The 6278-nt window shown below is 34.7% G+C and overlaps 1 protein-coding gene across 2 annotated transcripts in view; it reads right to left on the reverse strand.

The window, feature by feature from the left end:
• tpcn2 (two pore segment channel 2) overlaps positions 1-6278 on the reverse strand; it is a 151312-nt gene that overhangs the window by 67479 nt on the left and 77555 nt on the right. The gene's annotated exons all lie outside the window — the stretch shown is intronic.

Here is a 6278-nt window from a genome sequence, read left to right on the forward strand (position 1 = left end):
TACACTTTATTTTTATTTTGAAATCATGTATTAACACATTTGCCTAAAATCACCCAAATTTGAGTAGGTAAAAATTTGCATAACATTACTTCTTATAAATTGGAATGCAAATGTAAAATGTATATTTCAAGAAGGTTTGTGTAAAAGTTTCAAACAATAAAGTTGAGTATAGTAAAATACTTCTTCTTTTTTTTTTTTTAGCTTCAAGGCAAGGTGTCAGCTTCAATTTACTATGTACCACTGCAGTGTTTACTTTCTATTATTTGAGATATGAAACCCGAAACAAACATTGACCATTTTTTTTGTTATTTCGATCCGCTGTTTTCGCTAAATAAATGCAAACAATATTTGAATTTGGAAATTATAAGTAATGTTGTCAGTAGTTCTTAAACCTAAAATAAATAATATTTGGGAGTGCATACACCAAGTGTACATGGATGATGTTGATATGAAAGTAAATACTTCAATGGTTAATTTATATATGAAAAAGAACATATATAAGAGGGATAAGAGTAAATTAAGATGTTTGTTCAGTGAGTTTTAGTAGGAAACTAATGATACTTGTATAAGGTCTAAAAGTTGGTACATTAGTGTTTTGTTTTATGAAATAATTCATAACATACAATATGATGCTCTCTGACTGCTCGTTTTCCTTATTTTCTCATTCAACTGCTATTGCTTTGACTTTATAAAATAAGTTTGGTAGAGATTTTAGCTGATGTATTTCCAGGTACATGGCTGTATAGCATGTTTATATTGACACAACTATCGCTAAGCAGTAGCCATAGAAACACAAATGCAACCACGCTGCTTCCTTTAGTGGGGTGTGGTGCTTTTTAAAAGGCCCAAAAACAAATAAATAGTTATTGTACTCAAAACCTTACCTATATTGTAAATAGTAAAACCAGATACTGGTTTTGTGAGAGTGTTTGTTTCAAATGTGTTCAGAATTGCTGAAAATACAAAATAAAAACCTTTTTTTTTTATTTTTACATTTTACAGGTAAAATAATCTAAAAACAAAAGCTCACCTTGATTTGAGGCCAACTGAACTGTAAGGATTAGGGATCGGTACCGATAACATTCGCACCAATACAGAACCAATTCCCGGTACTTGGGAATCGATACCGGTACTCAACCAATTTTCTGTACTTTTGTATGTGATCATGTGGTAATACATGTTAATTTGTCTAACAATAAAATATTGTATTTAACAGCGAGCTGATATTGATAATTGTGCTGTCCAGTTGTTGTATCTAGTTTTCCTACACTTTGGAGTATCATTTGAAAGTACGCATTCATTTAATTTGTTCCAGGTAAAAAAGTATTTGCCATTAAATTGAATGTGCCAATCTTGTCTTTTGTTGAGCCCTACAAAGTGTTTATACTGTAAGTATTGTATTTATCACACACTAGTTGTTTGATTGTAACATGCATCTATCTCAGTTGTATTTTTGATTGCCAAATTCATAGGTATTGAAATCGCAATGTAAAAGCTTTAATGCTAATCAATAGCATGAATATGGCATATCCAATGTTAATTAGCATTGTGCTCGTACATTTTGAAATACTTTTTAGTGCTTTCTATCAGGCATGCTGTCTTTATTGGCATGGAAAATCATAACTGGCCCCCCAAGTGCTTGAGCCCGAGCAGAGTCTGCAACCGGATATGATGTCTCGTGCAACCAAGGAAGTGAAATGTAGTTGAATTGCGTGAATCGGTAGTAATAATAATAATGATAATACATTTTATTAGTAATATTAGTATTATATTGCATTTGTACCTCACAGCTATTAAACATAATCACAATTAAGAGTTTACAAAAAAGGCACTAGTACTAATATAAAACAGTCAAGAGTTAAAAACAAAGAAAAAAATATGTACGTAGTTAGGATGAATAAGCACTTTTGAACGGGTATGTTTTGAGATGTGATTTGAAGGTGTCAACTTAGTCCAGTAGTCGGTTAGTGGTAATGAGTTCCATTGTCTGGCGGCTCAACCGCCGAAAGCCAGCGCACCAAATGTTGCCATTTTCGAAACAGATAAATTGTGAGCACGGCAATAGATGAGGAACTGAGTGCAGACAGCGAGGGGTTAAGTCACATACGTATTGGGGACGCAGTTATGGAGTTATAGGCCCTATTATGCAAAACTAACTTTTTTTTACCTATTGATGCCGTTTTTTGTGTGTTTGGGATCTGCATAAGTCCCGAAAATGTTGACCTCTAGAAGGCAATATTCCTTCTTCTTTAACTTTAATCACACTTTCACCGACATTGACTACTTTCTAGTTGATACTAAATTACTTTCATCTACTTTCAATTCTGCAATTGTTATATCTGATCATGCTTCAAATTCAATGGATTTACTATTTAAAAACCTCACAACCACACGTGCGCCATGGCGTCAAAATTTCCGAATTGTTTTAAATGAGGTTATGTGGATTTTGTTTTGCGTCAAATACATTTTTTGTGCTCTTGAACAAGACTGTACTCTGGGATGCGCTGAAGGCATACATTAGGGGGGAGATAATGTATAAAAGTTATGAGAAAAAACTAAAAGAATAAATTGACTAGTTTGAACCAACACATTTGTTGTGGGAAAGACATAGATGTTTTGGCGACAAACCATGCTACTGAACAAATACTTTGTTCAAGATCTCAGTTTTATAAACATGGTGATAAAGCTGGTAAACTATTGACTCATCAACGACGCCACATATCAGCATCCCATTATTATGCAGATTCAATCCGATTCAGGTATAGTTACCGATGATCTTGAGATCAATAATGTATTTAGGAATATCTATGCGTCTCTCTACTCATCTACTCATTGTTCTACCCCTGAACTTGATATTTTTTTTGCCAATCTTGTCATTCCGTCTGTTGATCAGTCTGCTGCAGTATAGTTAGAGAGAGCAATTACTGCGGCGGAATGAAATGTTGCAGCGTTATCACTAAAAAATGGAAAATACCCAGGACCAGATGGCTATCTTCCCGAATTTTTCAAAAAATGTTGGGAAAAGATAGCCCCCTAATATTGTACATGTACAAACCCCGTTTCCATATGAGTTGGGAAATTGTGTTAGATGTGAATATAAACGGAATACAATGATTTGCAAATCCTTTTCAACCCATATTCAATTGAATGCACTACAAAGACAAGATATTTGATGTTCAAACTCATAAACTTTATTTTTTTTTTGCAAATAATAATTAATTTAGAATTTCATGGCTGTAACATGTGCTAAAGTAGTTGGGAAAGGGCATGTTCACCACTGTGTTACATCACCTTTACTTTTAACAACACTCAATAAACGATTGGGAACTGAGGAAACTAATTGTTGAAGCTTGGAAAGTGGAATTATTTCCCATTCTTGTTTTATGTAGAGCTTCAGTCGTTCAACAGTCCGGGGTCTCCGCTGTTGTATATTACGCTTCATAATGTGCCACACATTTTCGATGGGTGACAGGTCTGGACTGCAGGCAGAGCAGGAAAGTACCCGCACTCTTTTTTTTTACGAAGCCACGCTGTTGTAACACGTGCTGAATGTGGCTTGGCATTGTCTTGCTGAAATAAGCAGGGGCATCCATGAAAAAGACGGCGCTTAGATGGCAGCATATGTTGTTCCAAAACCTGTATCATACCTGCCAACTTTTGAAATCAGAAAAACCTAGTAGCCAGGGTCCAGGGGCCGCAGGCCCCGGTAGGTCCAGGACAAAGTCCTGGTGGGGGGTTCAGGCCCCCCGACGCAAAATGATTATTAGCATTCAGACAGGTTAAAATGTTGCTAAAACCATCACTTTTCTATCAGTCACAGTGACTTTTCAAAAAAAAAATATTACAGCAAAAACCATATGGGTTGATTGACATGTTTATTCTGTAAGCTAACTTCAATAGTTTGAAATTATTTTGACAGTTAATGCCAGTTATCCTGTCAACCTTTCACAAGACTTCAATTTGTTAATTGAAAGTATAAACAGTATAAACACTTTTTACAGTAAACAAATGGTAAAACAGTACTAAACAATTCCATTAAAAAAAAAATTGGTGTCATTAACTTTCTGTCCAAGCTTGTATAATCTACTGCCTTGTCCAATTGTAAAAAATATTCTGTCCCTAAAATTCACATTTCTATCACAATTATCATACTGTAAACATGGTAAGCTAACTTCATTAAAAATAATAGTCCTGTCAATAGCATGGAATTACAATTCAAATGTAGTTTTTTTGTAAGCCTTTCAAAAGAATTCAAAATATGAAAAATTAATGAAAATTAATTTAAGCCATCAGACACTTGAAAAGTGGCACATCACATCTCTAATGTAATCATTTTAACTTTTCAACAGAAATAGCACTGCAAAAATATTAAGGACATACTTCTGTATTTTGGTAGTTATGCTGTCAACATTTAACAAGATTTCTTCAACTTGGACTTGAAAGCATAAATAGTATAAACACTTTTAACAGTATAACAGTACTAAACAATTCCAATAGATAACATTGGTGTCATTACCTTTTTGTGGCTAAAATCCAAATTTATTCTATCAGATTGATCATACTGCAAAAATGATATGGTAACTTTATGATAAGTTTACTTCATTAAAATGTAATTCAATAGCATCATAGAATTAAGAAGTAATAGAATAGTACGATAGTTATATGTTACTTGTTTTGAACATGTTATCGTTATCACAAATAAAAAGATATACTGTACACAGAAATTATTTTTGATTTGATTTATTGTTTATGTAATAAAAGATTTACTTAAAATGTTATGTTTTGTGAGTTTTTTTATGCTACGAACTGTACTTACCGGCGATGTAAACCGAAGGAGACATTTCCGTAATGAAAGCTGCAACACCCTTTTTAGATCCCATCATCACTGCAGCATTATCGGCAGCAAAGCAAACCAAATTCTGCCAAGGAATTTCGTTTGAGTCTATTTCTTCCGCGAGTATTTTGTAAATGTTTTCGCCTGTGGAAGCCGTATTGCATTCCCTCAAAGACAGAAGTACTGACAATACTTTTCCAATGTCGTCATCGAAATATCGAACACAAGGTGCAATTCGCGTAGTTTTCACCCTTTTTGGAACGGATGATTATGCCCGGATAGGCTTTTGAATATTCTTCACGGAATGACTGCAGTTTTCTTTTCGGTTTAAGACTCGTTTGCGATTTTTCTCCGGCTGATTCCATGATCGTTCGCTCGTTTGGAAACAATGGCAACTGCATGGTGCCTCGTGCTTGGCAGCGGTGCTATAAATAGCCTCGCGCATGACATTCGGAATGGCTCGATAGGAAGTTACAGGAAGCAGTGCCGATTGTCATTGTTGTTATGCGATTTCGTGAATAAAACTTTTAAAAAAATATTTTTTTTTAATTAATGAAAAACCGTATTTTTTATCACTGCAACCGTAATCCGGAATAGGTTGATGAAAACCGTACTAATTACGGGAAAACCGGAGTAGTTGGCAGGTATGCTGTATGTACCTTTCAGCATTAATGGTGTCTTCACAGATGTGTAAGTTACCCATGCCTTGGGCACTAATACACCCCCATACAATCACAGATGCTGGCTTTTGAACTTTGCGTCGATAACAGTCTGGATGGTTCGCTTCCCCTTTGGTCTGGATGACACAATGTCGAATATTTCCAAAAACAATTTGAAATGTGGACTCGTCAGACCACAGAACACTTTTCCACTTTGCATCAGTCCATCTTAGATGATCTCGGGCCCAGAAAGTTAATGATTATTTGCAAAAAAAATTTGTTTTATCAGTTTGAACATCAAAATGTTGTCTTTGTAGCACAGGGGTGTCAAACTCAAATACAGAGTGGACCAAAATTTAAAACTGAACAAAGCCGCGGGCCAAGGTTGAACAAATAAACCTTTTAATAGGGACCCAAACAAGTTTTGCATTGAATATTGAACAAGCAAGGCTTGTATAACTTTATAGTGACATGCAAAATCGAGTTTCAAATAATAATAATAATAATTAAAAAATATCAATGGCATATCAAATATAATTTAAATAAAAATTGAATGCCTCTTTTCTATTTGCAGCCTTCTGAGGTAAATCAACATTAACTTTTTCCACAGGCTAATAAATTTGAAAATAAAATAACAATGAATAAACCAACCATTCAGGACTTTAAACTGCTCAGTTTGCAACACACTGATCTAATCTGATGTGCCAAAGCCAGATACCTGCCACCTTTTCTTGGATGCTAGTTCATTAATGTCGGGGCTCAGGCTGTGAGCTGAGGCATCTTTC

This window comes from Nerophis lumbriciformis, linkage group LG06 (genome assembly GCF_033978685.3).
Source record: "Nerophis lumbriciformis linkage group LG06, RoL_Nlum_v2.1, whole genome shotgun sequence".
NCBI classification, from domain to species: Eukaryota; Metazoa; Chordata; class Actinopteri; order Syngnathiformes; family Syngnathidae; genus Nerophis; species Nerophis lumbriciformis.